This window comes from Rhinoderma darwinii, chromosome 2 (genome assembly GCF_050947455.1).
Source record: "Rhinoderma darwinii isolate aRhiDar2 chromosome 2, aRhiDar2.hap1, whole genome shotgun sequence".
Lineage (NCBI taxonomy): Eukaryota > Metazoa > Chordata > Amphibia > Anura > Rhinodermatidae > Rhinoderma > Rhinoderma darwinii.
This window is the reverse complement of record NC_134688.1, coordinates 403,371,791-403,396,362: the sequence shown is the minus strand read 5'-3', so window position 1 is coordinate 403,396,362 and position 24,572 is coordinate 403,371,791. Positions and strand designations below refer to the sequence as shown.

The 24,572-nt window shown below is 47.8% G+C and overlaps 1 long non-coding RNA gene across 1 annotated transcript; it reads right to left on the bottom strand.

Moving 5' to 3' along the window:
* Positions 1-624: 624 nt before the first annotated feature.
* Positions 625-1,833, bottom strand: LOC142741416 (uncharacterized). Its single transcript, XR_012881124.1, has 3 exons — positions 1,795-1,833; positions 875-925; positions 625-670 (listed from the first exon to the last, which is right to left on the bottom strand). It is a non-coding gene; the product is annotated as an uncharacterized LOC142741416 (long non-coding RNA).
* Between the last annotated feature and the right edge of the window lie 22,739 nt (positions 1,834-24,572).

The following is a 24,572-nucleotide window of genomic DNA, read 5'->3' as shown; positions in this document are numbered from 1 at the left end:
TCCCAGTAGCAGTTTCTTTATAATGTAAATGCATCAACCACACTTGTATTTACCTGGATAGCCAACTGGTTTTCCTGGTGCTTTTCCTGAAGAGAAATGACCAAGAAATTATCAGAAATAAATAAATACTTTAACAAAACTAGAAATATTATATGGAAAAGGATATAAATAAAACGTAATCTTGTAGCCAGGTCACCAACGCATGCAGGTAGATATATTATGTTCATAATGATTATAGTTACATCCTTGCAGCAAAACATTACTGCCCTGCAATATTCTAAACATATTATAAAAAGTCTTCTAAAACGATATACAATATTGTTCTGGTAACGAAGGGTGACATTACGCAGTCAATGTCTTTACATTTCTTTCTATAAAGTACAGATGGCAAAACAAATTTAAAAAAATTCTGTAAAATCCCACTGCAGCAACAGTGTTGGCCGATTATACTATAGATGTGAACAGAGTCTAACGTCTCTGGACAATCTGTTTAGGTCATACAGGACTTCTCCATTCTTCCATATTTGGAGCAACTGCTGGCAAAAGTCATGTAAGAGAAAACTACAATTAATTTTTGTTTAACCCCTTGCCGCCATATGCTGAGTTATAACTATTGGTTCCTCACCTGCGAATCTTCACGGGATCCTCTGTTTCTTCTACTGCAACCTCCCTGTTTAAATATATTACATAAAACAGTTCTTATATAAATATATAATATATATGACTGGCAGTCAGCGGGGATACATGATTATACAAACACTTGTTGGGGGGGTGGATTATAGAGGAAAACCTCACAACAGATCACAATGGGTTCATATGTCAACCCATAGTCTCCAGCAGTATGATGTCCGCTCTTCTGCTTCTTCATACTTACATGATGGTCTCCAGTATAGGGCGCCATTTATATTCCTTGAACTTAAATGGTCTATAACAAAAAGCACATATTTGTTTAGGATTATTGACACTTTGTCCTATTTGAAAGTTACAGAAAATCTCATGTAGGTTAGGAACACACACAACGTATTCAGTGCGGATACACTGCATCAAGCTGCGCAGCGTATCCGCCCTGAACCCTGCAGGGAATGGCGTCCGAAATCCCACACCACACTGTGGTGCATTATTTCGGGTGTACATTCCGCTGCGTAAATAACCGCACATACTTACCCCCTCCCTCCTCTGATGTCCGCTCCGGCCTCCCTGAATGATGTTGCAGGCCCATGTGACACTGCAGCCTGTGATTGGCTGCAGCGGTCACATGGCCTGCAATGTCATCCAGGGAGGCTGGACTGGAGAAGAAGCAGGGAACTCTGGGTAAGTGTAACTTTATTTGCATTTTTTCTTACTTGCGTTTTTTGCGGTGCATCGCTGTGATTCCGCCACAAATATCGCAACACACTCTGCTAGGTTGCAGGTTTAAGCACCCCTTTGAATTCAATGGTTAAATCCGCAACAGAAGAGTTGCGTATCCACAGAATTAATCGACATGCTGCCGTTGAAGTAACCGCACCGCAGGTCAATTTATGTGCCGTTATTTAGGCGGAAATTTACCGCAGTGTGGGGGACAAGATTTGTTGAAATCTCACCCACACTGCTGCCACTGTAATATGCAGTGGATTTTCCCCAATTAATCCGTTACGGAAAATCCGCAGCGTTTACACTGTGTGTGTTCCTACCCGTATAGTGAAATCTCAATAAACTACATGAATTACCTCAGGATTTAATGTTGTTAAATTGACACAAATCCCAGGCTAATTCTGAGTCCCTATGTCAAGAAGACAGATAACAGATAAATACCTGAATTCTCTCGGTGCCTTCATCACCTTCTCAATCCATCTATTGGGAAAAAAAGAAGAAATATTACATATAATAAGGGGGTAACAGTCACTCCTCCAGGTGCTACACATTGGGGAAGATTTATCAAAACTAGTGAATTGAGGAGTAGTTGCCCATAGTAACTAATATGGTTGCAGTCACACGCTGTGTTGTTGAATCATAGTTTGACTGCAATTTTGCACAAAACCGCAGCAAAAACTGCAATTCAACCTCAATGTGTGAATACAAGGCTGGAATCACACATGCAGTTTTTATGTATGTAGTACATTTTATATTGTACTATAGACTTTAGGCGACATGCACACGACCGTAGATTTAGTCCGCAATTACAGACCCATTTATTTCTATTGATCACGGACACCTTCCCATATATTTTCGGGAAGGTGCCCAGGCCGTAGAAAGCCGCCGTAAAAGATAGGACATGTCCTATCTCTTGCTTTATACGGACCATACTCACATACTTTGTATGCAAGCACGGGCCGAAAATGCAGATGGCTGTCCGCGGCCGCCAACGGCCGGCCTTGCACGTAATTGCGGATCGTGATTACGGGCACTGCCATGTGCATGGGGCCTAAGTATAACATCTAACCACACAAAAAAAACACATAAAATAATGCTGCGAAACCACCATTAAAACGCCACGAAAAACGCAGCATAACGCTGTATGTAAGTCCAGAAGAGGCTGGACGCAGCTGCAGGCTTGAGGGAAGCCGACATGACCGTCCTGGTAGGGAAAGGGTTAATGTTAAGAGGTGAGGGAAAGGTGAAGGAGCTGAAGGAGGGACGGGGAGGAGCTAGGGGGGACGGGGGGGCCGTTACTGCGCTTCCCGCTGTTTCTCGGCATTGAGCCGGAAGCAGCGGGAGGAGTAATACACAAGAAGCAAAGCTCCCCGTTGCCCGGCTTTTTAGTATGGCAGAGGCCCTGATTTTAGAGCGGCTGCGTGCCGCTGCTGTGCACCACGGTCCCGGATGGCTGGAGGAGACCGTGGCTGCATTAACGCGGATCCCGGACGCCGTTTCGCCACGTCGGGCACGGCGTTCGGGGTCTGTTGTAAGGGACAGGCTCCCCTCCCCCGGCCCCCCTACGAGCATGGCTATGGCGGCGGGGGGGGGAGTCGGCAACAACCGCTCCTGCGCTGGGCAGGCAGAGAGCGGTAGCAGGGGTGACGGCGATGCAGGCTGTGTCGACCCGTCCCTCTCGGCGGTCCCGACCTCCAGAGCGCCTGAGTCCGGAGGTAGTCCCGCGGACACGGCGTCGCAGAGGGAGCCCGATCCCGGACGCTGCAGGCCAGGCAGCTGGGAGGACCGCCCCTTCCCAGGCCCTGCGTCCTGGCAGGAATCCCAGGCCGCGACGGGGTCCGGCGGTAAGCAGGGAGTCGCAGGCCGGGCTCCCTGTCACCCCTCCCCCATCAGATGGAAGATGTCGAGAGCAAGGTACGGCCGCCCCGCATGGTGATGTTCCGGCCAGGGGGCAGGCTTCGTCAGGATCGTCTAGACGGACGACTAGATCTGCAGCGACGTCGAGGCAACAGGTCCGGTCGGAAGTCTGGGTCCCGGCGGTCGGGCGGCAGGTTGCCGGCCCATCGGTCAGCGCGTCCTCATCCCCTTTCCGAAGAGGTCGTTGGGAGGGACAGTCGTCGGCGAGAGAAGAACTGGAGGAAGGTGAACTGGACGTCTATCGTCGAGGTCAGGATGGTCCGGCTGACGGGAACACAGCGCCTGTGCAGCCCGGTGAGTGTATAACTCCATTATTGTCTTATCCAGCGATTTTTATGTCGGGTGTCGGCGGGGGGGCTGCTAGCATAGCATCGGGGGCCGGTAGTGGCGCGGGCGGACGCGACGGAGCGGGTTTGGCAGATTTAGTGGGTTGCTTACGGGAGCTGGTGGGGCGCCTGGATAGGGCCGCGGCGCCGGTAGTAACGGAAGTGTCCCCTGCGGTAGTTTGGGAAGGCCCCAGGGAAGTGGGATCGTTGCAGGCGCGTCCTGTGGTGGCGGTTAGAGAGGCGGTCGCGGTGTCGGTGCAGACTGAGGCACAGAAGGACGGCGATCGAGTGCGCATGGACGATCGTGCTCGGGGGGAGGTGTATGTTTGTTTTGAGGGTCCGTTGGGGGCGCATTTAAAGCAGGAGGTGCGTGATCGGATCTGGAAAGATGAATATGTTGAAATTTTTTCTCTCTTGCCGCTGGCTAAATTCAATTTGGATAAGAGCAAGCGGGATGAGAGTAAAAAGGACGAGGAGGAACGGCGGCGGTATAGGCTTATCCCGCAGACGTTCGTTAATTGGTCGCAGGCGTTCGCCATATTGGCTAGTGTGATAGGGGAAAAGGCGCCGGAAAATTGTTCGGCGTTATTTTGATGCTATTGGGGAGGCTCATAGGGCGTATGGGGGTCAGGCGTGGCTGCGATATGATGAGCAATTCCGTCAGCGGAAGGCGGTTCGGCCGGCGATTCGGTGGGACCAGAAGGATATTGCTCTCTGGTTACGGGTTACGGCTCCGGTTAGGCAGCCCTTTCCCGGGAGCGGTGGCCAGGGAGGCCAGACTAGTCAGAGTGGACCAAGCGGCGGGGGAAAGGCGGGGTTTTGCTGGCAATTCAATGAAGGCCAGTGCAAGTTCGGGGCCACGTGCAAGTTCAAGCACGTGTGCTCCGAGTGTAATGGGGCATCACACGGGGCGGCAAAATGTCTGCGGAAAAAGAGGTCCGGGAACCAGCACGGGGCTGGTCAAGGGGGTGTCGCCGGTGAGGGTGGAAAGGATGGCCCCTTATCTAAATGAGTATCCGGATAGGGCGGCAGCTAAGTTGCTTTATGAAGGGTTTAGTGTTGGTTTTGTTATTCCTCCGCCTCCTTATGAGGTTCCGGTTACGCGGAGAAATTTAAAATCGGCTTACTTGCATGCGGAAGTCGTGTCGGAAAAGTTGTTAAAAGAAGTTTCGTTGGGGCGCATGTCGGGGCCATTTGTTGAGTCGCCGGTAAAAGATTTAGTTGTGTCGCCGTTGGGTATTGTCCCTAAACGCGAGCCCGGAAAGTTTCGTTTGATTCAACATTTATCGTATCCCAAAGGTTCGTCGGTAAATGACGGGATTGATCACGAGTTGTGTTCCGTAGTTTATACCTCATTCGATAAGGCGGTGGGGTTAGTGCGGGCTGCGGGTCCGGGGGCGCTGCTAGCAAAAACCGACATCGAGGCGGCGTTCAGGTTGTTGCCGGTGCATCCAGAAAGCCAACGGCTGTTGGGTTGTTTTTGGAATGGGGCCTTTTACGTGGATCGGTGCCTTCCGATGGGGTGTTCTCTTTCTTGTGCATACTTCGAGGCGTTTAGTAGCTTCGTGGAGTGGGTAACGAGGGGAGTATCCGGGGTCGATTCGTTGATCCATTACTTAGATGATTTTTTGTGCGTTGGCCCGGGGGGTTCGCCGGTTTGCGGTAACTTGCTTCATGCCCTGCAGAAGGTGGCGAGGGATTTTGGGATCCCTTTGGCGCCGGAAAAAACGGAGGGCCCGGTAGCGACGATTTGTTTCTTGGGAATCGAAATTGACTCGGTGGCAATGGAGTGTCGGCTCCCGGCGGATAAGTTGGGTGCTTTGAGGCTGGAGGTGCGACGGGCTTGTAGAAGGAAGAAAATGTCGCTGAGGGAGCTTCAGTCGCTGCTGGGGAAGTTGAATTTCGCCTGCCGGATTATGCCGATGGGGAGGGTGTTTGGTAGAAGGTTGGCGGCGGCAACGGCGGGAGTGCGGGCGCCGCATCATTTTGTGAGGCTCAAGGAGGAGCACCGAGCTGATCTTCAGGTTTGGGATGACTTCTTGGGCCAGTACAATGGTCGCTCGCTATGGATGGCCCCAGCGCAGGATACGAGTGATCTGAATATTTTCACGGATGCGGCTGGGGCGGGTGGCTTTGGAGCTTACGGGGGAGGTCCGTGGTGCGCAGGTCAATGGCCGGCTAGCTGGGTGTCCAGTGGATTGACGCGGAATCTGGCCCTGCTCGAGCTGTTTCCCATCGTGGTGGCGGCTACCATTTGGGGGGACAGGCTCAGGGATAAGAAGGTCCGTTTTTACTGCGACAACATGGGGGTGGTGCTTGCCATTAATAACATCACGGCGTCCTCTCCTCCGGTAGTTCAATTGTTGCGACATTTAGTGTTGGTGTGTTTGTCGCTGAACGCGTGGGTGGTGGCGGTGCATGTCCCGGGTGTACGGAATTGTGTTGCTGATGCTCTTTCTCGCTCGCAGTGGGACCGGTTTCGGCAATTGGCCCCGGGAGCGGAACGTCTCGGTTTGGCGTGTCCGGATCATCTATGGGATCTGGTATCGGTCCCGTAGAGCAGCTGTTACAAAGGTCTTTGGCGCGCACGACGTGGAGGGCTTATGCTGCTCGTTGGAGGCAGTGGGAGGAGTGGGTAAGAGAGTTGGGTGATGTTAATACGGATAGAGACAGGTTGGTGGCACTTTTGTATTGGTTAGGGGATGCCTGGGAGGGGGGGTTTTCAGTAGCGAAGGTGAACCGGTTTATATCCGCGGTGGCGTTTGGGCTTAAGTTGCGGGGCTTGCGGGATGTATCGAAGGAATTTCTGGTATCGCAGGCTTTGAAGGGGTTGCGCAGAGGTAGGGTGGAGGCGGATAGTAGAAGGCCGGTGTCGTTTGCTTTGCTGGGCTTGTTGGGCGGTTCATTGGCATCGGTATGTCGTTCTTCAGATGAAATGGATTTGTTTCGGTTGGCTTTCTCGTTGGCGTTCTTCGGAGCATTTAGAATAGGTGAGTTGGTGTCGCCAAGTACTAAACAGGCAGGGGGGCTGAGATCTGGGGAGGTGAGCCTTTTTGCAGATCGGTTGGAGGTATGGTTGCGTAGATCAAAAACTGACCAATTAGGGAAGGGAAAACTGATAGTTTTGTTCGCTCTCCCGGGGTCGGTCATGTGCCCAGTAGAGTGCATGCGGGGTTTTACAAAAAACAGGGGGTCTCCAGATTTGCCTTTGTTACGTCATGTGGACGGGTCGTTCTTGTCCAGGTTTCAGTTTGGAGCTGTTTTTAAAAAATGTTTGACGGCGGTTGGGGTTGCGGCAGGCTCATATTCATCTCATTCCTTCCGGATTGGCGCAGCAACGGAAGCAGGGCGCTGGGGGTTGGATGATGAGGGGGTGAGGCGTATTGGTCGTTGGGAGTCAAAAAGGTTTAAGTCCTATGTCCGCCCCCATATGTTGTAATTTTGTTGTTTATGCTTGCAAATGTTATATGGTGGTGCCTAACTGTGTTTTCCGTTTCAGATTCGCCTCCTTGTCTGGTGTGGTTGATGGGTCATTCGTACGTGCACTGGGGGGCTTTGAGGGCGGACGTCCGCCCGGATGGTCGCCAGTTGCGCATTCCGCGACAGGATGCGGTTGTGCATTGGCTGGGGTTTAGAGGTATGTCGTGGAACAGGGTGTTGGCGGAATTCCAGACATATGTGCGGCTTGATAGGGTTCCGGAGGTTTTAGTGTTGCACGTGGGTGGGAATGACTTAGGAGTCCGCCCTTTTCGTGAGTTGGTGCGGGATATCAAACATGATTTGTTGTGTTTGTGGGTATCTTATCCCAAGTTGGTGGTAGTGTGGTCGGACATAGTCCCAAGGAAGCATTGGCGGTTAGCTAGATCGGTGGAGAGAGTCAATAAGGCTCGGATAAAAGTTAACCGGGCGGTGTCCCGTTTTGTGGCAAAGAACGGGGGCATTTGCGTGAGGCATAGGGATTTGGAGTCAGGATTGGGGAATTTCTGGAGGAGTGACGGGGTTCATCTGACCGAGGTTGGCATTGATATTTGGAGCTTGGCTATAGCAGAAGGCATAGAAAGGGCGGTGGTGGTGTGGAGGAACTCACAGGCTTAAGGTGGTCAAGGCCTGTTTCGCGGTGGCGGGGGGAGTCCTTGAGGCCAGTCAGTACAAAATGGTGGGGGGGTCGCATCGGGGGTATGCGTCCCCCAAAAAAGGTACATGGTTGAAGACTTCATCGGGTGTTATCCCTTTGAAGTGGTCTTCTGGTAGAAGGTATGTCACTTGAAGGCTTCATCGGGTGTTATCCCTTTGAAGTGGACTTCTAGTGGTCGGTATATCACTTGAGGGCTTCAACGGGTGTTATCCCCTTGAAGTGGACTTCTAGTGGTTGGAGCCATCTGCAGAGGTGAACGGTGCTTCCGAGCTGGTTTACGGCTGGAGGTAATTAGTGGTTTGCAGATGGCTAATTCGGTGTGTTCTTGAAAGGAACATCTGAAGGGGCTTCAAGGACTTCCTCTGCTCGGGTTAATGTTAACGTTTAATTGTTATTTATGATTCTGACCCATGTTGGGTCATGTGAATTATTAGGAGGAATTCTCTGGTGGATTCCTAACTAGTTATCCGAATGTTTCGGATTTAAATTGTTTTTATAAAACTGTGAAATTAATAAACGGCTGCTGTGGCCATTTCACATCCAACCTCGGTGTCATGTGTCGTTACTAAATGGGGGTGGGGGATAGTATGGTTTAAGGTTAACACACGACTCTACCTAGGCAGGTCAAGAAGAGGCTGGACGCAGCTGCAGGCTTGAGGGAAGCCGACATGACCGTCCTGGTAGGGAAAGGGTTAATGTTAAGAGGTGAGGGAAAGGTGAAGGAGCTGAAGGAGGGACGGGGAGGAGCTAGGGGGGACGGGGGGGCCGTTACTGCGCTTCCCGCTGTTTCTCGGCATTGAGCCGGAAGCAGCGGGAGTAATACACAAGAAGCAAAGCTCCCACCCTCCCACCCTTGTTTTGTTACTCCTTAGGTCTTCTGTACGTCCGTATATGAGCGTTGTGTTTTATTTTGTGTGTTTATTTAACATGTTTTTCTTTTTTCCGGAGTAGGTTCTGTTGTCATGGCAGCTGGCGGGGGGAGTCCTTGAGGCCAGTCAGTACAAAATGGTGGGGGGGTCGCATCGGGGGTATGCGTCCCCCAAAAAAGGTACATGGTTGAAGACTTCATCGGGTGTTATCCCTTTGAAGTGGTCTTCTGGTAGAAGGTATGTCACTTGAAGGCTTCATCGGGTGTTATCCCTTTGAAGTGGACTTCTAGTGGTCGGTATATCACTTGAGGGCTTCAACGGGTGTTATCCCCTTGAAGTGGACTTCTAGTGGTTGGAGCCATCTGCAGAGGTGAACGGTGCTTCCGAGCTGGTTTACGGCTGGAGGTAATTAGTGGTTTGCAGATGGCTAATTCGGTGTGTTCTTGAAAGGAACATCTGAAGGGGCTTCAAGGACTTCCTCTGCTCGGGTTAATGTTAACGTTTAATTGTTATTTATGATTCTGACCCATGTTGGGTCATGTGAATTATTAGGAGGAATTCTCTGGTGGATTCCTAACTAGTTATCCGAATGTTTCGGATTTAAATTGTTTTTATAAAACTGTGAAATTAATAAACGGCTGCTGTGGCCATTTCACATCCAACCTCGGTGTCATGTGTCGTTACTAAATGGGGGTGGGGGATAGTATGGTTTAAGGTTAACACACGACTCTACCTAGGCAGGTCAAGAAGAGGCTGGACGCAGCTGCAGGCTTGAGGGAAGCCGACATGACCGTCCTGGTAGGGAAAGGGTTAATGTTAAGAGGTGAGGGAAAGGTGAAGGAGCTGAAGGAGGGACGGGGAGGAGCTAGGGGGGACGGGGGGGCCGTTACTGCGCTTCCCGCTGTTTCTCGGCATTGAGCCGGAAGCAGCGGGAGTAATACACAAGAAGCAAAGCTCCCACCCTCCCACCCTTGTTTTGTTACTCCTTAGGTCTTCTGTACGTCCGTATATGAGCGTTGTGTTTTATTTTGTGTGTTTATTTAACATGTTTTTCTTTTTTCCGGAGTAGGTTCTGTTGTCATGGCAGCTGGCGGGGGGAGTCCTTGAGGCCAGTCAGTACAAAATGGTGGGGGGGTCGCATCGGGGGTATGCGTCCCCCAAAAAAGGTACATGGTTGAAGACTTCATCGGGTGTTATCCCTTTGAAGTGGTCTTCTGGTAGAAGGTATGTCACTTGAAGGCTTCATCGGGTGTTATCCCTTTGAAGTGGACTTCTAGTGGTCGGTATATCACTTGAGGGCTTCAACGGGTGTTATCCCCTTGAAGTGGACTTCTAGTGGTTGGAGCCATCTGCAGAGGTGAACGGTGCTTCCGAGCTGGTTTACGGCTGGAGGTAATTAGTGGTTTGCAGATGGCTAATTCGGTGTGTTCTTGAAAGGAACATCTGAAGGGGCTTCAAGGACTTCCTCTGCTCGGGTTAATGTTAACGTTTAATTGTTATTTATGATTCTGACCCATGTTGGGTCATGTGAATTATTAGGAGGAATTCTCTGGTGGATTCCTAACTAGTTATCCGAATGTTTCGGATTTAAATTGTTTTTATAAAACTGTGAAATTAATAAACGGCTGCTGTGGCCATTTCACATCCAACCTCGGTGTCATGTGTCGTTACTAAATGGGGGTGGGGGATAGTATGGTTTAAGGTTAACACACGACTCTACCTAGGCAGGTCAAGACTAGGGCCACTTTCACAGTATTTAGGTCAGTATTTTGTATCAGTATTTGTAAGCCAAAACTAGATGTGGGTCTAAAACACAGGAGAGGTGCAAATATTTCCATTATACTCTTTCTATTTATGTTCCACTCCTGGTTTTGGCTGCAAAATACTGACCAAAATACTGCTGTGTGAAAGTGGCCTAAGGACCAGTTCACACAGAGATTTTTTATGCTGATTTTGACGTGGAAACCGCTTCGGGAAGCAGCACCAAAAAACAGCTGAAATCGCCCCCCCATTGATTTCAATGGGAGGTGGAGGTTTTTTTTTCCGCAGCAAGTTTTAGCCGTTCGCAGTAAAAAAAAAGTGGCCTGGTTTTTTTTGCCGCTGTTACGCCTAAATTGAAATCAATGGGAGGCAGAAAAAGTAGTTTTCGTGGCGCTTTTTGGCTGCGGCGCTCAATGGCCGCGAGTGAAAAATGCAGCGAAGATCGCAGCAGAATTTACAGGCAAAAAAAAAACGTGCCAACAGGGCCTAAGGATTTTTTCACGCTGTTTTTTTGTGGACTTTTTTTTGCTAGCGCTTCTTAATAGAACATGCGTTTTTTAATGCATTTTTTTCAAATATAGAAAAGTCTATATAAAACTCCTATGGAGAATGCTGCGTGTTGAAAAAAAACACCACTGACCCATAAAGCGCACCAAAAGGTCAGAAAAACGCCAACATTGTTTATAGTGTGTTTAGTATTTCCCTGTTGAATTTCAGCAAACATCTGACCGCAACTATTTCTGCCTTAAAAAAAAGCTGGAGAAATGCAGCAAAAAGCGCAGGGTTTTTCCTAAAAACGCTATGTGGGCTTTTGCTCTACTTCTCACTTGCATCATTTTTGATAAATCTCCTCCATTGTCTTCATTCATTACACAATATCTTACAATGATATACTTACAGCACATCTTCTGGAAACAGAGTCCTGATAGTCACAGAATAGAGAAGACAGTTAGTACAGTTAGATTTATTTATGTAATTTCATCAGTTTTCTGGCGTAATAGTATCTAGAAGAATCTAATTTATAAGTGAATGTCCTCCCAGCAATAATACAGTCGCCATTTGTATCTGTGAGGCTAAATTCACACTGCGTTCCATGTTTATGTTTGCTGAACTTATAGACAAACTTATGGAACTGTGTCTGTACAGTTGCATGTGTCTGTCTTAGGCCCCATTCACATGAGCGTGAATCACGTCCGTGTGCAGTGCATTGAAACAACGCACAGCACACAGACACATTGATTTCAATGGGGCCATTCACATATGCGTGATTTTTCACGCAGCGACAATCCGCTGCGTGAAACTCACTGCATGTCCTATATTGGTGCGTTATCACGCACCTACGCGCCCATTGAGTGTGCGGTGCGTGATTTGCCATCAATTCAGTAGAAAGTGCCAATACTCCCCCTGTATATAGTGCCATATACGCCCCTTGTATATAGGGCAACATACTTCCCCTGTATATATTGCCAACATACTCCCCCTGTAGATAGTGCCACGTACTCCCCCTGTACATAGCCCCCACCTCCTGAAGATAGAGCCATTGTGGCTCCCTCTATGAGCAGAATCCCCGGCCAGACGTCAGCAATGCTCTGGCCGGTGATTCCGCTGCAGGAGGTGCCCCTGACGTTACTGCCCTTATGGACAGTGATGTCATGGGCTACTCATGGAGTGTCGGAATCCCGGCCAAAGCGTTGCCAACGCCATGGCTGGGAATTCTGCTCTTAGAGAGAGCCCTGACTTCACTGTCCATATAAGGGCAGCAAAGTCAGCGGCATCTCCTGCAGCGGAATCACCGGACAGGGTGTCGGCAAAACGCTTTGGCCAGGGATTTCGCTCCAGGAGGAGTGATTGGCAGAGCAGGAAGCTGATAGTTTTCTGCTTTGCCATAGTATTCAATTGTATCTGCGTCCTGAGGACGCAGATATAATTGAATGTAGCAGTTGCCGGGACAAGTCCTGGGACAGTAATTTTCCGGGACAATCTCTGAAAACTTGGGACATTCCCAGCAAATTCGGGACAGTTGGCAATTATGTGATTGCCCATGATAGTTTATGGGTATGTTGGCTTATATGACAGAAGATTTTCCTGGCGTATACACCACACCACACCACAAACAGAAGGGGTGACTTTAGCTTCAAAGGGACTTTTCTGTTCAGAACAATGCCAGTGAAGTGAACAATGTTAGGTTGTTCAGCAGTGTGCGTCATAACAGACGTGCTGCGTTGGGGAGTACATTCCCAGCTACACCTGTTATACCAGATAGGGAGCATAGGAGACTTGAAGCTTTCCCCTTTGTCATCCACTGAGCATATGGCTGTAACCACACGGCGAGTTTGGTTGCACAACATCAAGTTACATTAAATTTGTGCGACAAGAAAAAAAAAAGTGTGCGTCTTCTCTGCGACATGCTGTTACATTAAAGTTGAAGGACTATTTTGGTGTGCTATTTGGTTGCAAGTTGCATACGATTTAGGGTTTGCGACATCCAAAATACAACCACATGTCGAAAATGAGTCACAGTCACATGCAACTTGAATTGAGCTTTGTGCTGGAAAAGTCGCTTGCGATCTGCGACCAAAAATCCAGCAGATGTGGTCGCATCACGTCACATGTTGTAACAGAGCCACATTCACAAGCATACTTGCGATGTCGCAATGCAACCTAGCGATCTTTTTATCACGCGACCAGCGTCGCCATGTAGCCCTAGCCTTATTTAAATATCCTGGATTTTATAAGAGAAAAATAGTGCAGCATGGAATATAGAAATTATACTGGACTCCAACCAATCCGTGCGCTAAATATTAAAGGAAACAGAAAGTAGTACCTTGATGATTCACTAAAATAAAGGTATGTGCACACGCTTACTAAAAAAAAGTCTGAAAATACAGAGCTGTTTTTCAAGGGAAAACAGCTCCTGAAAACGGCTAAAGAAGTGACATGCACTTCTTTTTCATGGGCGTTTTTTTACCCTTGAAAACAGCTCCGTAATTTCAGACGATTTTGATTTTGTGTGTGCACAAACCCTTAGGGTATGTTCACACGAGGGCGTCCGTAACGGCTGAAATTACGGGGATGTTTCCGCCTGAAAACATACCCGTGAATTCAGCCGTAACGGCATGTGCAGGCGCTTGAACGCCGTGTCCATTACGGACGTAATTGGCGCTGCTATTCATTGGAGTCAATGAATAACGGCTCCAATTACGGCCAAAGAAGTGACAGGTCACTTCTTTGACGCGGGCGTCTATTTACGCGCCGTCATTTGTCAGCGGCGCATAAATTACGCCTCGTGTGAACAGACAAACGTCTGCCCATTGCTTTCAATGGGCAGATGTTTGTCAACGCTATTGAGGCGCTATTTTCGGACGTAATTCAGGGCAAAAACGCCCGAATTACGTCCGTAATTAATGCGTGTGAACATACCCTAACAATGAAGATTTACTTACCGGAATCTCCGTTCTGCAACTGAAAAAAGAAAAACACTAATTTAACATGAGATTTGCACAAGTAATTATATAAAATAAGAATTAAATTAAAAGTCGTTCATATTATTCCCTGACACTACAAGATCAGGACCCCACTCAGTTGTCAGATCACTATAGAATCCGATCATCTTAGATCTTAGCCAGTGAAGCTGCAGGTCTGGGTCTTACAGATATAATACGTATGGACCAGGGGCGTAACTAGGGAAGACTGGGCCCCATAGCAAACTTTTGACTTGGGCCCCCCCTCCCCTGGGTTCACACAACCCCCCCTTGTAGATTGTGCCCTTTTTACAGCCCCCCCCCCCTGTAGGTAACGCCATACAGCCCCCCCTCTGTAGATAGCGCCATACATCCCCCTGTAGAGAACGGCATACAGCCCCCCTGTAGATAACGCCATACAGCCCCCCCTGTAGGGAACGCCATACAGCCCCCCCTGTAGAGAACGCCATACAGCCCCCCCCCCTGTAGGGAATGCCATACAGCTCCCCCCCTGTAGGGAACGCCATACAGCCACCCCCCCCCCCCCCTGTAGGGAACGCCATACAGCGTCCCCCCTCCCAAAAAAAGGCGACATACAGTGTGTCCTACAAAAGACATGTATCCCCTCTCCACAGGATAGGGGATACATGAGTGATCGCTGGCAGCGATAGGGAGAACGGGGGACTGAAAGTCCCCTGAACTTCTCCATGACAAACCTCTGACTTCCGGCGTCTGCGCAGCTCAATAACAATGAAAGGAGCGCTGGTCACGCATGCGCACAAGCGGGATCGGCGCTCCATTCATTTCTACGGAACTGCCGACACAGACCCCGGAAGTCCGAGGTTTGTGATGGAGAACTTCAGAGGACTTTCAGTCCCCCGTTCTCCTTATCAATGCCAGCGATCACTCATGTATCCCCTATCCTGTGGAGAGGGGATACATGTCCTGTGGAGAGGGGATACATGTCCTGTGGAGAGGGGATACATGTCCTGTGGAGAGGGGATACATGTCCTGTGGAGAGGGGATACATGTCCTGTGGAGAGGGGATACATGTCCTGTGGAGAGGGGGGGATACATGTCTTTTGCTCTATTTTGCGCCTTCAGGACCAGACACTGTTTAGCCCTTTTTAGAACTTGTTAGTTAAATGGCTATAACTTTTTTATTTGTTGGGCTAACGACGTGATTTTTGCGACGTTTTTTCCGTAGACAATGCAGGTTTCTTTTTTATCAATTTTATACACACCTTTTTTGCTATTTTAGAATTTTTATTCATAAAGTTTGAAAATAGTAAAAAAATAAGCTTTTTTACATTTCAGCTATTTTTTTTTTGGTAATAACATAGTTTTACCCTAAAATAGACCTTTTATTTGTGATCGTCATTGTCTACCGTAAATTTTTATATATTACATGTCTATATTAGGGTAATTGGGTCAGCGCTAACGTTACAACAATGATTGGCGGGAGGGAACTGTTTTTTTGGGGTGTGTATTTTATGTGTATTTATTATTTACATTTTTTTTGCACTTTACTTTATTATTTTTTTATTACTTTGGTCTGTCCCTCTAAGGTCAAAAAAGACCTTTGGGGAACTTTATATATTTTTTTTCTTTCTTTTACACCATGTTTTTCCACTGGAGCTGCACAGCAGCCCCAGTTACAGGGGAAATCAGCCCTCTCATAGTGACGATTGTCACTAATAGGGCTGTGCAGGGTCTAGTAAGACCCAGCAGCAGTCTGTCACTAACGGTACCCGGCGATCATGTGACCTATCACATGATCACCGGGAAGAATAGAGACAGCGCCGCTGCTGCTGTCTCTATTCCTGTACACAGCGTTCATTGAGCGCTGTGTACAAGTGATCAGAGAAGACAGAAGCAGCGAAAGCTGCTTCTATCCTCTCCTCAGGGTCCCCGGCAGTCACTGACAGCCGGAGACCCGACATTCAGCTGCCCGATCGCGCGGGCAGCAAGTTAAAGCCCGAGCCGTAGAAAGTCTATGGCTCGGGTTTTAAGGACCCTGACCGCTGGCCGTAAAAACACAGCCAGCGGTCGGGAACCAGTTAATGGCAGAGCGGGGAGATACCTCCCTGCTCTGCCGTAGTGTTCAGTGGCGTCCCGCTGTAGCAGCCATAGCGGCTGCTAGCGGAGCCTCCGGCCATGGTGGGGGCCCGTGCCGGCGGGCGACACGGGCCCCCTCATGCCGCGGGCCCCGTAGCAGCCGCTACTGCTGCTACGGCGGTAGTTACGCCACTGGTATGGACACTAAAATGCAGCCATATTATGACTCAATTGGTTTGTAATGGGCTTTACTGACCCTTTTACTCCTATCACAGAGATGCCATATTTGATCAGCACGACTACAATGTGTAATAGGACGATTTTCTTTCAACCTCACCATGTAACTATCACAATATTATAACATAATGGGGGGTTATGAAGTGACAAATGTGTCAGTAGAAGATGTCAAACATGGAAACTATGGAGATAAATTGCTATAGAATGGCACTCACCCTGTGCTTCTTTCACTGCAGCCTGCAATAGTAAAGACAGAGGGTAAGCAGAGAATAGAAATGTGCCACGTGGTATACGGTTATGTAATATTACGTTTACCTCAATGTAGCTCTGCGTCTGCAGTTCCTTTATATATAGAGATGCCGGAACCTGTAAAAGTAAGAAAAAAACCTACATGTTATCTGCTGAACATCAAATATCTCTCTTTATCCATCTAATCTATTGGATTGTATGTGATAGTCTGGTGGGGGCAACAAGTAAAATCATTAACACTTTCCTGGCTGGACTGTTTGCTGTTCCAGTTTTTGGGATTTACTCATATATCACAGGCTCTATACTTATGTTTGGTTGGCACCACTCAATATATCACTAGTGCAAACATGCAAAGCGCCTTACACAAACATGTACATACTTATTTATAAGATAGAGTAAAAATAGCGTTCATGCACTGATATTATGTCAAAATATAATCCTTCATTTAAAGGGGTTATGTGGGGACCAAAAATGATTAGCCGTGTACTCACTGCAGTATGTGAGTACACTGCTAATATATATTCCGGTCCCCCGACACGCTGATTCTGAGATTTCAATAGATTTTTATAGTGTCACCGGGGGACTAGAAGTCTAATTGCATAGTCTTCTTTGATGACGATACGACTCTTTGTCATGTGACTGGCTCCGCTGTTGCTGTACTCTATGTACTCACTATACTACTGCTCCTGCATATACATGGAGTACAGCGGTGTTGGTAACATGATGAAGAGTCGTATCGTGATCAAAGAAGACTGTGCAACTAGACTTCCAGTCCCCCAATGTTCTTTTACTGGAATTTTTAACTGCATACAGAGCAGCTGTATCTAGCGTTATTTACTCAATCCGTCAGTCCTGCGGACCTGACGGGTTCAGTGGCAGCGGTTCCTGCGTGTCTCTGACACACGGGATCCACCTGTAAACTGTCACATCTAAGTTATGAACTTAGATGTGATAGTTTACAGGTGGATCTTGCGTGTCAGAGACACGCAGGACATGCTGTCACTGAACCCGTCAGGTCCGCAGGACTGACGGATTCAGTAAATAGCGTTAGAAGATACAGCTGCTGTGTATAGAGAACACGGAGCAGCTGTATCTAAAAAAGTAAAAATATTTTTTAATAAAAAGTATTTGTAAAGTTACACCAAACACACTGATACACCTTTTTATTAAAAAAAGAAATAAAAAAAATTGCCTTACAAATGTTTACATAGCCTTTAATTTAAATAAAAGTCCCCCCCCCAAAAAAAGAATAAACCTCTTTTTTTAATTAAATATTATAAAAAATGAGGTACTGCCACAATCGTAACGACCCATAGAATAATGATAACTTGTTATTTATACAACATGGCACATGGCAGAAAAAAAAGCTAATTTGTCAATAAGAAAACAATTGCGGAATTGTTCTTTTTTTGTACTCCCTTCCCAAAAACATAATAAAAGATAATCAATACATTATATGTGCCCCAAAAAAAACAAGCCCTCATAAAGCTACATCGACAGAAAAATAAAAACTAAAGTTATGACTCTTGGAATGCGATGATAAAAAATAACAGTTTGGTCAGTAAGGCCCAAATAGGCCCGGTTGTTAAATGGGTTGTCCAGGTTGGGGGCTGTGTTTTATACTGACGACCTATCCACAGGATAGGTCCTCAGTGTATGATCGTGGGGGTCCAAACCCCGGACCCCACAACTGGTCAGCTGTTCCAGCTGCCTCCGGGCGCCGAAAGCTATGCAGGGTCGGTGCTGGAAGCAGATGGCTCTGGTCACAGTATAGTGGTCGTGCTGCAGTACTGCAGCTGTGCTCCTATTCACTTGAATATGAGCAGAGCTGCAGTACCCCAGCATGGACGCAATACAGTGGTCGGAGCCATTTGCTTCCGGCATCAACCCTGCATAGCCTCTGGAGCCCAGAGGCACTTGGAACAGTGCGGGGTCCGGGTGTCGAAACCCTACCAATCATATGCTGATCACCTCTTCTATGGATAGGTCATCAGTATAAAAAACAGCCCCTAGCCTGAACAACCCCTTTAAAGGGTTAAATGCTATAGTAAGATATGAGAATGTTCAAAGAGGATCTGTCACTAGTTTATTCATTCCCTATCTCCTAACTAATCTAATAGGCGCTATGATGCTGACAAATACAGTGTAATTGTTTTTCAAAAAAGTTTATCATTTGCAAAGTTATGAGCATTTTTCCAAATATGTAAATGTGGCTCTAATAGCCAAATAGAAGGTGACTCTTTCTTTTCACTCTGGGCGGTGTATTGTTTTCTGTATGACGCTGCCCAATCAGTGTCATACAGGTCTCCTCTTCACAGCCCAGCGTGATCCCAGCTTCAATCGCGAAATCACGCTGTGCTGTCACTTCCGGCCATAGGTCCTTCAACACAGCGACTCAGCGCTCCTCCAGGAAGACGGTCACAGCTGCTGCTGCGGATGACATGTCATTCTAGCACAGCTGGAGGCGATGCAGGGACCGTCTTCCTGGAGGAGCGCTGAGTCGCTGTGTTGAAGGACCTGTGGCCGGAAGTGACAACACAGCGTGATCTCGTGATTAAAGATGGGATCACGCTGGGCTGTGAAGAGGAGAACTGTATGACACTGATTGGACAGCGTCATACAGAAAACATTGCACAGCCCAGAGTAAAAAGAAAGAGTCCCCTCCCATTTGACAGGTATAGCCAAATGAGCATATTTAGAAAAATGCTCATAACTTTGCAAATAATAAACATTTTTATTTTTTTTACACTGTAGCTATCAGCATCATAGCGCCTATTAGATTAGTCAGGTGATAGGGAATTAATAAACTAGTGTCAGAGCCTCTTTAAATACACAGCATAATAATTTTTGGGGTCAGTGGCGTTTTTATCAAAATGCAGCATGCTAAAGGTATGAAGACTTTTTTAGGAATTTTTCTCCACAGGTTTCTCTATAGAACTTCAAAACTGCCTGGAAAAACACATGTACAAAATTATACAAATTTAAAAAAAAATGCTTCAAAAAAATGCTTCAAAAAATGCTTCAGGCCTTTTCCATACACTGATTTTTTCAAGCAATTTAAACTGCTTAAAAAACGCTTTTCAGTATTAAAATTTAACATGCATTTTTTTAAGGCGTTTTTAGTGGTGTTTTGGTGGCGTTTTCCATTTAAGCTGGATTCCCACGCCACGTTTTGCTGCGTTTTTTTAATGCATTTTTTAGTGCAACCTCATGTCACATTAAATTCTATAGTAAAATATCACATGCACTACATATAACTGTATTTTGGTTTGTGGCGTTTTTGAGGCAATTTTGTAGTCAGTGTTTTTTTCTCCAAACGCAGCATGCTCTGGGTATAGCGATTTTTCAGGCGTTTTCCCATTGGATTCTCTATAGGCATTCAAAAACGCCATAAATAAAGCACGTACAAAATTATACCAAATGAAAAACGCCACTAAAAACGCCATAAAAAAAGCATGTTACCTTTTAATAACACTAGCATATTTAGAAGTGTTTTATTTTGCAGTTTAAATTGCCTAAAAATACTCAGTATGAAAGAGGCCTTAGGGCATGTTCACACGTGGCGGAATTGCTGTGGAATTCCGCTACGGACAGTCCGCAATGGAAATCCGCAGCAGACAGTCTGTCCATTGGTTTCCACACCTTTTTAGTTATCTTCGTGCAGACGTTGCAGACAACTCCATCGGCTGCGGTGTGGAATTTGGTGTCCGCAGCATACACTGGCTGTTGCGGACTTGATACGTACTTGTGGCAGAATTTCTCCATTGACTTCAATGGAGTTGCAAAATTACGCAATGAAATCCGCAGATGTTATGTGTGTTGCGTTGCGGATTGCTTTCACGAACAGGATATTTCATCATTCTGGCTGGACCTATGTGTTTAAAGGTCTATAGCTAGACTGAGAAGGAATTGTTCTAAAAGAGAGCAGGATGTGATCTGCACCTGAATCCGCAACAACTAATCCGCAGCAATTTACTGCACATTTTAGGCAAAGGCGCAACGGAAACTGCAATGCAGATTATGTGCGGCACTGATGCGGACAGTGTCTGCAGAAATACGCCATGGAGTCCATGGAAAACGGCTCCACTTACGTCTGAAGAAGTGACAGGCACTTCTTTGACGCGGGCGTCTTTTTTACGTAAAAAAAAATTACCGTCGGCACAGAACATCGTAAAACCCATTCAAATGAATGGGCAGATGTTTGCCGACACTTTTGAGCCGCATTTTCGGACGTAATTCGGGGCTAAAACGCCCGAATTACAATTACGTCCGTAAATAGTGTGTGTGAACCCAGCCTCACTCTTGTAAGCCATAGTCTGTTTTAGGCCTTGGTATACTGGGCTTTGTTCAGCGATATTTGTTTATTGAATAGTAGTAGCATCTATTAAAGGGGTTTTCCCGTAATCAATATTTATCACCTATCCACATGATAGGTGATAAATATCTTATCGGTTTGTTCCGACCACTGGGACACCCACCGATCCAGAGAATGGGCTTACCTGACTGTTTTTATGCACCTCATATGACAGGAGCGGTACTGTGCAGCTGAGCATGCACAGTAGCGCTCCTTTCATAGGGGGCGCACGGAAATGGCTAGGTAAGCCAATTTTCGGGATCGGTGGAGGTCCCAACGGTCGGACCTGCAGCTATGGGGTGCATTATACTGTATGGTGCAGCTATGGGGTGCATTATACTGTATGGTGCAGCTATGGGGGCATTATACTGTAAGGGGCAGCTATGAGGGGCATTATACTGTATGGTGCAGCTATGGGGGGCATTATACGGTATTGGGCAGCTATGGGGACATTATACTGTATGGTGCAGCTATGGGGGGCATTATACTGTATGGTGCAGCTATGGGGGCATTATACTGTAAGGGGCAGCTATGAGGGGCATTATACTGTATGGTGCAGCTATGGGGGGCATTATACTGTATGGTGCAGCTATGAGGGGCATTATACGGTATGAGGCAGCTATGGGGGCATTATACTGTATGGTGCAGCTATGGGGGGGCATTATAGTGTATGGTGCAGCTATGCTGTATGGTGCCTCTATGGGGGGCATTATAATGTATGGTGCAGCTATGGGAGCATTATACTGTATGGTGCAACTATGGGGGGCATTATACGGTATGGGGCAGCTATGCGGGGCATCCTACTTTAAAGTGCAGCTATGGCGGGCATTATACTGTGTCGGGCAGCTACGGGGAGCATTATACTGTATGGTGCAGCTATGGGGGGCATTATACGGTATGGGGTAGCTATGGAGGGCATTATACTGTGTCGGGCAGCTACGGGGAGCATTATACTGTGTGGTGGATTTATACTGTGGGAGCAGCTATGGGGGTCATTACTCTGTGTGGGCAGCTATGGGGGCTTTATACTGTGTGGGGGCAGCTATGGGGAGCATTATATTGTGTGGGGGCAGCTATGGGGGGCATTATACTGTGGTGGATTTATACTGTGGGAGCAGCTATGGGGGGCATTGTACTGTGGTGGTCAGCTATGGGGGGCATTATACTGTGGTGGATTAATACTGTGGGAGCAGCTATGGGGGCATTATACTGTATGGGGCAGCTATGGTGGGCATTATACTTTATGGTGCAGCTATGGGGGCATTATACTTTATGGTGCAGCTATGGGGGTATTATACTGTATGGTGCAGCTATGGGGGCATTATACGGTTTGGGGAATCTATGGGGGCATTATAATGTATGGTGCAGCTATGGGGGCATTATACGGTATGGGGTAGCTATGGAGGGCATTATACTGTGTCGGGCAGCTACGGGGAGCATTATACTGTGTGGTGGATTTATACTGTGGGAGCAGCTATGGGGGTCATTACTCTGTGTGGGCAGCTATGGGGGCTTTATACTGTGTGGGGGCAGCTATGGGGGCATTATACTTTAAGGTGCAGCTATGGGGGCATTATACTGTATGGTGCAGCTATGGGGCATTATACGTTATGGTGCAGCTATGGGGGGCATTATACAGTATGGGGCAGCTATGGGGGGCATTATACTGTACGGCGCAGCTATGGGGGACATTATACTGTATGGTGCAGCTATGGGAGCATTATACTGTATGGTGCAGCTATGGGAGCATTATACTGTATGGTGCAACTATGGGGGGCATTATACGGTATGGGGCAGCTATGCGGGGCATCCTACTTTAAAGTGCAGCTATGGCGGGCATTATACTGTGTCGGGCAGCTACGGGGAGCATTGTACTGTGTGGTGGATTTATACTGTTGGAGCAGCTATGAGGGTCATTACTCTGTGTGGGGCAGCTATGGGGGCTTTATACTGTGTGGGGGCAGCTATGGGGAGCATTATATTGTGTGGGGGCAGCTATGGTGGGCATTATACTGTGGTGGATTTATACTGTGGGAGCAGCTATGGGGGGCATTGTACTGTGGTGGTCAACTATGGGGGGCATTATACTGTGGTGGATTAATACTGTGGGAGCAGCTATGGGGGCATTATACTGTATGGGGCAGCTATGGTGGGCATTATACTTTATGGTGCAGCTATGGGGGTATTATACTGTACGGCGCAGCTATGGGGGACATTATACTGTATGGTGCAGCTATGGGAGCATTATACTGTATGGTGCAGCTATGGGAGCATTATACTGTATGGTGCAACTATGGGGGGCATTATACGGTATGGGGCAGCTATGCGGGGCATCCTACTTTAAAGTGCAGCTATGGCGGGCATTATACTGTGTCGGGCAGCTACGGGGAGCATTGTACTGTGTGGTGGATTTATACTGTTGGAGCAGCTATGAGGGTCATTACTCTGTGTGGGGCAGCTATGGGGGCTTTATACTGTGTGGGGGCAGCTATGGGGAGCATTATATTGTGTGGGGGCAGCTATGGTGGGCATTATACTGTGGTGGATTTATACTGTGGGAGCAGCTATGGGGGGCATTGTACTGTGGTGGTCAACTATGGGGGGCATTATACTGTGGTGGATTAATACTGTGGGAGCAGCTATGGGGGCATTATACTGTATGGGGCAGCTATGGTGGGCATTATACTTTATGGTGCAGCTATGGGGGTATTATACTGTATGGTGCAGCTATGGGGGCATTATACGGTTTGGGGAATCTATGGGGGCATTATAATGTATGGTGCAGCTATGGGGGCATTATACTGTATGGTGCAGCTATGGGGGCATTATACGTTATGGTGCAGCTATGGGGGGCATTATACAGTATGGGGCAGCTATGGGGGGCATTATACTGTACGGCGCAGCTATGGGGGACATTATACTGTATGGTGCAGCTATGGGAGCATTATACTGTATGGTGCAGCTATGGGGGGCATTATACGGTATGGGGTAGCTATGGCGGGCATTATACTGTGTGGGGCAGCTACGTGGAGCATTATACTGTGTGGTGGATTTATACTGTGGGAGCAGCTATGGGGGCATTATACTGTGTGGGGCAGCTGTGGGGGCATTATAATGTGTGGTGGATTTATACTGTGGGAGCAGCTATGGGGGGCATTGTTCTGTGGTGGTCAGCTATGGGGACATTATACTGTGTGGGGGCAGCTATGGGGAGCATTATACTTTGTGGGGGGCAGCTATGGGGAGCATTATACTGTGGTGGTCAGCTATGGGGGGCATTATACTGTGTGGGGGCAGCTATGGGGGGCATTATACTGTGGGGGCAGCTATGGGGGGCATTATACTGTGGGGGCAGCTATGGGGGCATTATACTGTGGGGCATTCATGGGGTCTGTCGGGCAAGGCAGCTGGGCATAGGTGTGCGCAGGGGTCTGGTGGTGTTGGGTAGGGGGACCTAAGCTGAATTCTTGCACCAGGGCCCATGAGCCTTTTGCTATGCCACTCCCAGACAGAGTGCTAGTAGTGCTCTGCCTGGGACTATGGATCTGGGGTTGCCCCTGACAACACTGTCCATATATAGACAGTAACAGCAGTAGCTGTGTGGCTCTACCTGGGAGGAGGGGGCTGTGTGGCACTACCTGGGAGGTGGGCAGTGTGGCACTATCTACAGAGGGCACTAAATTTATTGGGGTACAAACTGGGGGCCTAACTTCTACATGGGGGCATAAACAGGGCCTAACGTCTATATGGGGGCACAAAGTGACAATTTTTGTCATTTTACTGCCGCGTTGAGTTTCCCTGCAAAGGGGCCCACTAAGTCTGTGTCGCCCAAGGGCCCACATAAAACTGGAG